Source organism: Rhinopithecus roxellana, unplaced genomic scaffold (assembly GCF_007565055.1).
Source record: "Rhinopithecus roxellana isolate Shanxi Qingling unplaced genomic scaffold, ASM756505v1 contig1019, whole genome shotgun sequence".
Classification (NCBI taxonomy): domain Eukaryota; kingdom Metazoa; phylum Chordata; class Mammalia; order Primates; family Cercopithecidae; genus Rhinopithecus; species Rhinopithecus roxellana.
The window spans coordinates 1-13,843 of record NW_022141531.1 but is presented as its reverse complement, the minus strand read 5'-3'; the positions used below and the strand labels follow the sequence as shown (position 1 = coordinate 13,843).

The window sequence follows — 13,843 nt, the reverse complement described above, 5'->3', positions numbered from 1 at the left end:
TTTCTTTTTTTTTTTATTATACTTTAAGTTCTAGTGTACATGTGCATAACGTGCAGGTTTGTTACTTATGTATACTTATGCCATGTTGGTGTGCTGCACCCATCAACTCGACAGCACCCATCAATTCATCATTTATATCATTTATAACTCCCCAATGCAATCAGTCCCTCCTCTCCCCTCCCCCCTCCCCATGATAGGCCCCAGTGAGTGATGTTCCCCTTTCCGAGTCTATGTCTATATTTTATACCTATATCTGTTATGTCTATATTTTATACCTATATCTATTATGTCTATATTTAATACCTATATCTATTATATCTTTTATGTCTATATTTTATAACTATATCTCTTATATGTATTATGTATATATTTTATACCTATATCTATTATGTCTATATTTTATACCTCTATATATTCAATTGTATCTATATTTTATATTTATATCTATTATGTCTATATTTTATAACTATATCTATTATATCGATGATGTCTATATTTTATACTTATATGTATTATATCTATTATGTCTATATTGTATACCCATATCGATTATATCTATTATGTCTGTATTTTATACCTATATCCACTATATCTATTATGTCTATACTTTATACCTATATCTATTATGTCTACTATGTCTTTATTTTATACCTATATCTATCTGTATCTATTATGTGTATATTTTATACCTATATCTATTATATCTATTATGTCTATATTTTATACCTATAATTATTATGTCTATATTTTATACCTATATCTATTATATCTACGATGACTATATTTTATGCATGTATCTATTAAATTTACTGTGTATATATTTTATACCTATATATATTATATCTATTATGTCTATAATTTATTCCTATATCTATTATATCTATTATGTCTATATTTCATACCTATATCTATTATGTCTGTATTTTTTACCTATATCTATTATATCTATTATGTCTATATTTCATACCTATATCTATTATGTCTATATTGTATACCTATATCTATTATATCTATTAGATTTATATTTTATCATTATATCAATTATATCTATATTTTATACATATATCTATTTTATCTATTATATGTATATTGTTTACCTATATCTATTATATCTATATTTTATACCTTTATGTATTATATCTATTATGTCTATATTTTATACCTATATCTATTATACCTCTTGTGTCTATATATTATATTTATTGTGTCTATACTTTATACCTATATCTATTATGTCTATATTTTATATCTTCATCTATAATATCTATTATGTCTATATTTTATACCTATATCTCTTATATCCATTATGTCTATATTTTATACATATGTGTATTATATCTACTATGTCTATATTTTACACCGATATCTATTATATCTATTATGTCTATATTTTATACCTATATCTATTATGTCTAAATATTATACCTATATCTATTATGTCTATATTTCGTACCTATATCTATTATAACCATTATGTCTATACTTTGTACCTATATCTATTATGTCAATATTTTTTACCTATATCTATTATAATTTTTATGTCTATATTTGATAACTATATCTATTATATCTATTATGTCTATATTTTATACTTATTTCTATTATGTCTGTATTTAATACCTATATCTATTATGTCTATATTTTATACGTATATTATATCTATTATGTCTATGTTTTTTACCTATATCTATTATATCCATTATGTCTATGTTTTATGACTATATCTATTGAATCTATTATGTCTATATTTTATGCCGATATCTATTATGTCTATATTTTATACCTATATCTATTATATCTATTATGTCTATATTTTATAACTATATCTATTAAATCTATTATGTCTATATTTTATACCGATATCTATTATGTCTCTATTTTATACCAGTATCTATTATATCTATTATGTCTATATTTTATACCTATATCTACTAAATCTATTTTGTCTATATTGGATATCTATATCTATTATATCTATATTTTATACCTATATCTATTATATCTATTATGTCTATATTTTATACCTATAATTATTATATCTAATATGTCTATATTTTATATCTATATCTATTATGTCTTTATTTTATATCTATATCTGTTGTATCTGTCTATATTTTATACCTATATCTGTTGTATCTATTATGTCTATATCTTTTTTTTTTTTTAACAGGCTTAATTCACTTTATTTTTCTTGTATAATAAGCCTATGTTGTAGCCACAGCTGGAGCCTGGGTCCGCTGCACGGAGACTCTGGTGTGGGTCTTGACAAGGTGGTCAGTGAATTCCTGATAGGTAGACTTGGTAAACACAGTCTCCTTCCACAGGTCAGGGGTCAGGTAGCTGTAGGTCTTAGAGATGGCATCAAAGGTGGCCTTGGCGAAGTTGCCCAGGGTGGCAGTGCAGCCCCGGGCTGAGGTGTAGCAGTCATCAATACCAGCCATCATGAGCAGCTTCTTGGGCACAGGCGCTGAGACGATGCCAGTGCCCCTGGGTGCAGGGATGAGGCGCACCAGCACAGAGCCACAGCGGCCTGTCACCTTGCAAGGGACGGTGTGGGGCTTGCCGATCTTGTTCCCCCAGTAGCCTCTGCGCACCGGGACAATGGAGAGTTTGGCCAGGATGATGGCCCCACGGATGGCGGTGGCCACCTCCTTGGAGCACTTAACACCCAGGCCGACGTGGCCATTGTAGTCCCCGATAGCAACAAACGCCTTGAACCTGGTGCGCTGACCAGCACGGGTCTGCTTCTGCACCGGCATAATCTTCAAAACCTCATCTTTGAGAGAGGCCCCCAAGAAAAAGTCAATGATCTCAGATTCCTTAATGGGCAGAGAGAAGAGGTAGATCTCCTCCAGGGACTTGATCTTCATGTCCTTGACCAAGCGTCCCAGCTTGATGACGGGCATCCACTCCTCATCCTCGGCCTTGCCTCCGCGAGCTCTGCGGCCTCGGCCGCGACCTCGTCCACGGCCGCGACCCCGGCCCCGGATGCCAATGCCGAAACCTCCGCGGAAGACACCGCGGATCCCCATCCCAGGGCCACCAGGGCCTCCGGACCACCCCGCTGCACCGGCGTCATCCGCCTTTGGTGTTTTATCGGAGAAGAAGCTTATGTCTATATCTTATACACATATCTATTATATCTATTATGTCTATATTTCATACCTATACCTATTATATCTATTATGTCTATATTTTATATCTATATCTATTATATCTATTATGTCTATATTTTATACCTATATCTTTTATATCAATTTTGTCTATATTTTATACCTATTTCAATTATGTCTATATTTTATTCCTATAACTATTATATCTATTATGTCTATATTTTCTACCTATATCTATTATGTATATATTTATACCTATATCTAGTATAATTATTATGTCTATATTTTATACCTATACCTATTATATCTATTATGTCTATATTTTATACCTATTTCGATTATATCTATTATGTCTGTATTTTATACCTATATCTATTATGTTTATATTTTATACCTATATCTATTATGTCTATATGTTATACCTATATCTAATATGTCTATATTATATACCTATATCTATTATGTCTATTATGTCTATATTTTATACCTATATCTATTATATCTACTATGTCTATATTTTACACCTATATCTATTATATCTATTACGTCTATATTTTATACCCATCTCTATTATATCTATTATGTTTATATTTTATACCTATATCTATTATATCGATGTCTATATTTTATACCTATATCTATTTTGTCTATATTTTATACCTATATCTATTATGTCTATGTTTTATACCTATATCTATTTTATCTATTATGTCTATATTTAATACCTATATCTATTATATCTATTATGTCTCTATTGTATACCTATATCTATTAAATCTACGATGTCTACATTTCATACCTATATCTATAATATCTATTATATCTATATTTTATACCTATATCTATTATGTCCGTATTTTATACCTATAGCTATTATATCTATATTTTGTACCTTTACCTATTATATCTATTTTATCTATATTTTACACCTATATCAATTATATCTATTATGTCTATATTTGATACCTATATCTATTATATATATTATGTCTGTATTTTTTACCTATATCTATTATATATATTATGTCTATATTTTATAACTATATCTATTAAGTCTATATTTTATACCTATATTTATTATATCTATTATGTCTATATTGTATACCTATATCTATTATGTCTATATTTTATACCTATATCTATTATGACTATATTTAATACCTGTATCTATTATATCTATTATGTCGATATTTTATACCTATATCTATTATATCAATTGTATCCATATTTTATACCTATATCAATTATATCTATATTTTCTACCTATATCTATATTATCTATTACATTTATATTTTATAACTATATATATTATATCTATATTTAATACCTATCTCAATTATAACTAATATATCTATATTTTATACCTATTATATCTGTATTTTATACGTATATCCATTATATCTATTATAGCTATATCTTATACCTGTATTTATTATATCTATTATGTCTATATTTTATACCTATATCTATTATATCTATTATGTCTCTATTTTATACCCATATGTATTATATCTATTATCTATATTTTATACCTGTATCTATTATGTCTATTATGTCTATATGTTATACCTATGCCTATTATATCTATGTTTTATGCCTATATCTCTTATATCTATATTTTATACCTACACCTATTATATCTATTATGTCTATATTTTATACCTATATTTATTATATATATTATGTCTATATTTTATACCTATATCTATTATGTCTCTTATGTCAATATTTTATACCTATCTCTATTGTGTCTATTATGTCTATATTTTATACCTATATCTATTATATCTATTATGTCTCTATTTTATACCTATATGTATTATATCTATTATCTATATTTTATACCTATATCTATTATGTCTATATTGTCTATATGTTATACCTATGCCTATTATATCTACGTTTTATGCCTATATCTGTTATATCTATATTTTATACCTACATCTATTATAGCTATGATGTCTATATTTTATACCTATATTTATTATATCTATTATGTCTATATTTTATACCTATATCTATTATGTCTCTTATGTCAATATTTTATACCTATATTTATTTTATCTATTATGTCTATATTTTATACCTATATCTATTATATCTATTATGTCTATATTTTATACCTATATTTATTTTATCTATTATGTCCATATTTTATAGCTCTCTATTATATATTTTAAGTGTATATTTTATACCTCTATCTATTACAACAATTATGTCTAAGTTTTATACCTTTATCAATTATACCTATTATGTCTATAATACATTTATGGAAATATTATATCTATTTTGACTATTTTGTATACCTACATCTATTATATCTATTATGTCTATATTTTATACCTATATCTATTATATCTATTATGTCTATATTTTATACCTATATCTATTTTATCTATTATGACTATATTTTATACCTATATCTACTATATCTATTATGTCTATATTTTTTACCTATATGTATTATAACTGTTATGTCTATATTTTATGGGTATATCTATTATGTCTATATTTTATACCTATATTTATTATGTCTATATTTTATACCTGTATCTATAACATCTATTATGGTTATATTTTATACCTATATCTATTATATATATTATGTCTATTTTTTATACCTATATCTACTATGTCTGTATTTTATAGCTATATCTATTATGTCTTTATTTTATACCTATATCTATTATATCTGTTATGTCTATATTTTATTACTGTATCTATTATATCTATTATGTGTATATTTTATACCTATATGTATAATGTCTATATTTTATACCTATATCTATTATATCTATTATGTCTATATTTTATACCCATATCTTTTATATCTATTAAGTCTATATTTTATACATATATATATGATATCTATTATATCTATATTTTATACCTGTATCTATTATAACTATTATGTCTATATTTTATAACTATATCTCTTATATCTATTATGTATATATTTTATACCTATATCTTTTGTGTCCATATTTTATACCTCTATGTATTCTATTATATCTATATTTTATATCTATGTCTCTTATGTCTATATTTTATACCTATATCTATTATATCGATGATCTCTATATTTTATACCTATATGTATTATATCTTTTATGTCTATATTTTAACCCTATATCTATTATATCTATTATGTCTACACTTTATACCTATGTCTATTATAACACTTATGTGCATATTTTATACCTATATCTATTATATCTATTATGTTTGTATTCTTTACCTATATGTATTCTGTCCATATTTTAAACCTATATATATTATATCTATTATGTCTATATTTGATACGTATGTCTATAATATATATTATGTCTATATTTTATACCTATGTCTATTACATCTATTTTGTCTATATTTTATACCTATATCTATAATATCTATTATGTCTGTATTTCATAGCTATATCTATTATATCTATGATGTCTATATTTTATACCTATATCTATTATGTCTATATTTTATACCTTTATCGATAACATCTTTTATGGTTATATTTTATACCTATATTTATTGTATCAATTACGTATATTTTTTATACGTATATCTATAATGTCTGTATTTTATAGCTATATCTATTATGACTTTATTTTATACATATATCTATTATATTTATTTTGTCTATATTTTATAACTGTATCTATGATATCTATTATTTCTACATTTTATACCTATATCTATAATGTCTATATTTTATACCTGTATCTTTTGTATCTATTATGTCTATATTTTATAATTATATCTATTATATCTATATTTTTTACCTATATCTATTATATCTATTATTTCTAAATATTGTACCAATATCTATGATGTCTACATTTTATACCTATATCTATTATAACTGTTATGTCTGTATTTTATAACTATATCTGTTATAGCTATTATGTCTATATTTTATACCTATATCTATTATATCTATATTTTATAATTATATCCATTATAACCATATTTTATACCTACATTCATTATATCTATGTTTTTTACCTATATCAATTATATTTATTATATTTATATTTTTTTATTTATATCTATTATATATATATTTCATACCTATATCTATTGTATCTAATGTCTATATTTTATACCTGTATCTATTATATCTATTTTTTATACCTATATCTATTATGTCTTAATTTTATATCTCTATCTATTATGTCTATATCTTATACCTATATCTATTATATCTATTATGTCTATATTTTACACCTATATTTATCATATGTATTATGTCTATATTTTATACCTATATATATTATATCTATGATGTCTATGTTTTATACCTATATCTATTATATCTCTTATGTCTATATTTTATACTTATATCTATTATATCTATATTTTATACCTGTATCTATTATATCTACTATGTCTATATTTTATACCTATATCAATTATGTCTATATTTTATACCTATATCTATTATGTCTTAATTTTATATCTCTATCTATTATGTCTATATCTTATACCTATATCTATTATATCTATTATGTCTATATTTTACACCTATATTTATCATATGTATTATGTCTATATTTTATACCTATATATATTATATCTATGATGTCTATGTTTTATACCTATATCTATTATATCTCTTATGTCTATATTTTATAACTGTATCTATTATATCTTTTATGTCTATATTTTATCCCTCTATATATTATATCTATTATGTCTATATTTTATAACTCTATCTATTATATCTATTATGTCTAAATTTTATACCTCGATTATATCAATTATGCCTATATTTTATACCTATATCAATTATATCTATTATGTCTATATTTTATATCTATATCTATTATGTCTATTATGTCTATATTTTATACCTATATACATTAAATCCATTATGTCTACATTGTATACCTATATCTATTAACTCTATATTTTATACCTATATTTATTATATCTAATATGTCTATATTTTATTCCTATATCAATTATGTCTATAGTTTATACCTATATCTATTATGTCTATATTTTATACCTATATCAGTTATGTCTATATTTAATAACTATATCTATTGTATGTTTTATGTCTATATTTTATACCTCTATCTATTATATCTATATTTTACACCTGTATCTATTATATCTATTATGCCTATATTTTATGCCTGTATCAATTATGTCTATATTTTTTACCTATATCTATTATATCTATTATGTCTATATTTTATACCTATATCTATTATGTTTATTATGTCTACATTGTATACCTATATCTATTATATCTATTATGTCTATTTTTTATAACTATATCTATTATGCCTATTATGTCTGTAGTTTATACCTCTATTATATCTATTATATCAATATTTTATACTTATATCTCTTATATCTATTATGTTTATATTTTATTCCCATATCTATTATGTCTGTATTTTATACCTATATCTATTATATCTATATTTTATACCTATATCTATTATAACTGTATTTTATGCCTATATTTCTTATATCTATATTTAGTAGCTATATCGATTATATCAATGAGATATATATTGTATAATTATATCAATTATATCTATATTTTACACCAATATCCATTATATGTATTATATCTATATTTTTTGACTATGTCATTTATATGTATATTTTATACGTATATCTATTATATCTATTATATCTATATTTTATACCTATATCTATTATATCTATATTTTATACCTTTATCTGCTATATCTATTATGTCTATGTTTTGTACCTATATCAATTATATCTATTTTGTCTATATTCTATGCCTATGTCGATTGTATCCATTAAGTATATATTTTATACCTGTATCTATAAAATCTATTATGTCTCTATTTTATACCTATATTTGTTATATTTATTTTGTCTATATTTTATACCTATAACTATCATATCTATTATGTCTATATTTTATACCTATATCTATTGTATGCATTATGTCTATATTTTATACCTATATCTATTATAACTATTAGGTCTATAATTTATACCTATATCTATTATGTCTACAATTTATACCAATATCCATTATATATATAATGTCTATATTTTATATTGTTATCTATTATATCATTTATGTCTATATTTTATAACTATATCTATTATAACTATATTTTATACATAGATTTCTTATATCTATATTTAATACCTTTATCTATCATATCTATTACATTTTATTTTATAATTATATCTATTATATCTATATTTTATACCTGTATCGATTATATCTATTATATTTATATTTTATTCCTATATTTATTGTATCTCTTATGTCGATATTTTATACTTATATCTATTATATCTATTATGTTTATATTTTATACCCATATCTATTCTGTCTATATTTTATACCTATATCTATTATATCTATTAGGTCTATATTTATACCTTTATCTACTATACCTCTTATGTCTATATTTTATACCTATATCTATTACACCTATTATATCTATACTTTATACCTATATCTATTATGTCTATATTTTATACCTTTATCCATTATATCTATTATGTCTATATTTTATACCTATGTCTATTATGTCTATTATGTCTATATTTTATACCTATGTCTATTATATCTATTATGTCTATATTTTATACCTATAACCATCAAATCTATTATGTCTCTATTTTATACCTATATTTGTTACATCTATTATGTCTATATTTTATACCTATATCTATTATATCTGTCTATATTTTATACCTATATCTATTGTATGTATTATGTCGATATTTTATACCTATATCTATTATATCTATTATGTCAATACTTTATTCCTATATCTATTATGTCTATATTTTATACCTTTATCGATTATATGTGTTATGTCTATATTTTATACCTATATTTATTGTATCTCTTATGTCGATATTTTATACCTATATCTCTTATATCTATTATTTTTATATTTTATACATACATCTATTCTGTCGATATTTTATACCCACATCTATTATATCTATTATGTTTATATTTTACACCCATATCTATTATGTCTATATTTGATACCTATATCCATTATATCTGTATCTATATTTTATACCTATATCTATTATATCTATATTTTATACCTATATATATTATATCTATTATATCTATATTTTATATCTATGTATATTAGGTCTGTATTTTATAGCTATATTTAATATATCTGTTATGTCTATATTTTACACCTATATTTATTATGTCTATATTTTATACCTATAACTATTATGTCTATATTTTATACCTATATCTATTATGTCTATCTTTAATAACTGTATCTATTATATCTATTATGTCTATATTTTTTACCTATATCTATTATGTCTGTATTTTATACCTATATCTATTATATCTATTATGTCTATATTTTATACCTATATCTTTTATATCTATTATGTCTATATTTTATACCTAGATATATTATATCTATTATATCTATATTTTATACCTATATATATTAGGTCTATATTTTATAGCTATATTTATTATATCTAATATGTCTATATTTTATACCTATATTTATTAAGTCTATATTTATACCTATAACTATTATGTCTGTATTTTATACCGATATCTATTATGTCTATATTTTATACCTATATCGACTATATCTATTATGTCTATATTTTATATCTATATGTATTATATATTTTATGTCTATATTTTTTAATTCTATCTATTAAATCAATTATGTCTATATTATACCTATATCTATTATGTCTATATTTTATATCTATATCTATTATATCTATTATGTCTATATTTTTTACCTATATCTATTGTATCTATTATGTCTATATTTTATAACTATATCTATATCTATTATGTCTGTATTTTATACCTATATCTATAATATCTATTATGTCTGTAATTTATACCTATATCTATTATGTCTATATTTTATACCAATATGCATTGTATCTATTATGTCTAATTTTTATATCGTTATCTATTATATCTATTATGTCTATATTTTATACCCATATCTATTATATCTGTTATGTCTATATTTCATAGCTATATTTATTATATCCACTATATCTATAATTTATACCTATATGTATTACATCTATATTTGATACCTATATCCATTATATCCATTATATCTATAGTTTATACCTATATCTATTATGTCTATATTTTATACCGATATCTATTTTATCCATTATATCTAAAATTTATGCCTATATCTATTATAACTACATTTTATACCTATATCTATTATATCTATATTTTGTACCTATATCTATTATATCTACTGTCTATATTTTATACCTGTATCTATTATATCTATTTTTTATACATATATCTATTACATCTATTATATCTATATTTTATACCTGTATATGTAATATCTATTAGGTCTATATTTTATACCTATATCTATTATATCTATTAAGTCTATATTTTATACCTATATCTATTATATCTTTTATGTCTATATTTTGTACCTATATATATTATATCTATGATTTCTATATTTTATACCTATATATATTACGTCTATATTTTATTCCCTTAGTTATTATATCCATTATGTCTATATTGTATACCTATACATATTATGTCTATATTTTCTTCCTATATCTATTATGTCTATATTTTATACCTATATCTTTTATATCTATTATGGCTATATTATACCTATATCTATTATGTCTATATTTTATACCTATATCTGTTATATCTATTATGTCTATATTTTAAACCAATATCTATTATATCTATTATGTCTATATTATACACCTGCATCTATTGTATCTATTATGTCAATATCCTACACCTATATCTATTATATCTATTATGTCTATATTTTATACGTATATCTACTATATCTATTATGTCTATATTTTATACCTGTATCTATTATATCTATTATATCTCTTTTTTATACCTATATCTATTATAACTATATTTCATAGCTATATTTATTATATCTATATTTCACGCCTATATCCATTATATCTATTATGTTTATATTTTATAATTATGTCTATTATATCCATATATTATACTTATATCTATTATATCTAAATTTTATGCCTATATCACTTATATCTATATTTATATACGTATACCTATTATATCTATTTTATCTCTATTTTATACCTATATATATTATTTCTATATTTAATACCTTTATCTATTATATCTATTATGTCTATATTTATATCGTTATCTATTATATCTATTATGTCTATATTTATACCTATATCTATTATAATTGTTATGTCTATATTTTACATGTTTATCTATTTTGTCTATATATTACACCTATATGTATAACGTCCTGAATTTATACCTATATCTACTATGTGTTTATTTTATACCTATATCTATTATATATATTATATCTATATTTATACCTATAACTATTATTTCTATATTTTATACCTATATCTATTATGTCTATATTTTATACCTATATCGATTATATCGATTATGCCTATATTTTATACCTATATCTATTATGTCTATATTTTATACCAACATCTATTATATCTATTATGTCTATATTTTATACCTATATTTATCATATGTATTATGATTATATTTTATACCATATATATTATATCTATTATGTCTATATTTTATACCTCTATTATATCTATTATATCTATATTTTACATCTATATCTATTATAACTATATTTTTTACCTATGTTTCTTATATCTATATTTAATACCTATATCTATTATATCAATTAGATTTATATTTTATAATTATGTCTATTACATCTATATTTTACATCGATATCTATTATTTCTATTATATCTATATTTTATTAGTATATCAATTATATGTATATTTTATACGTATATCTATATATCTATTATATCTATATTTTATACCTATATCTATTATATCTATATTTTATACCTTTATCTTTTATAGCTATTATGTTTATATTTTGTACCTATATCTATTATATCTATTATGTCTATAATCTATACCTGTGTCTATTATATCTATTATGTCTATATTTTATACCTATATCTATTGTATCTATTATGTCTATATTTTATACCTATATCTATTTTTATCTATTATGTCTATATTTGATACCTATATCTATTATATCTATCACGTCTATAATTTATACCTATACCTATTGTCTGCATTATATACCCAATATCCATTATATCTATTATGTCTATATTTTATATGGTTATCTATTATTTCTATTATGTCTATATTTTATACCTATATCTATTATATCTGTTATGTCTATATTTCATTCCTATATTATTATATCCACTATATCTATATTTATACCTATATCTAGTATGTCTATTATGTCTACATTGTATACCTATATCTATTACATCTATTATGTCTATATTTATACCTATATCTATTATATCTTATTATATCTATTTTTTATACCTATATCTATTATATCTTTATTTTATACCTATATGTATAACTATTGTGTCTATATTCATACCTATACCTATTGTATCTATATTTTATACTATATCTATTATATCCATTATATCTATATTTTATACCTACCTCTATATGTATTATATCTATATTTTATATCTATCTATTATATATATTATATCTATATTTTATAACTATATCTATTATATCTATTATATCTATATTTTATACCTATATCTATTATATCTATTTTATATCTATATCTTTTATATCTATTATGTGTATATTTTATAACTCTATCAATTATGTCAATTATGTCTATATTTTATACCTCTATTATATCTTTTATGTCTATTTTAT

General features: G+C 21.5%; 1 pseudogene; it reads right to left on the bottom strand.

Moving 5' to 3' along the window:
- Window positions 1-2,204: 2,204 nt before the first annotated feature.
- On the bottom strand, window positions 2,205-3,085 carry LOC115895706 (annotated as a pseudogene).
- Between the last annotated feature and the right edge of the window lie 10,758 nt (window positions 3,086-13,843).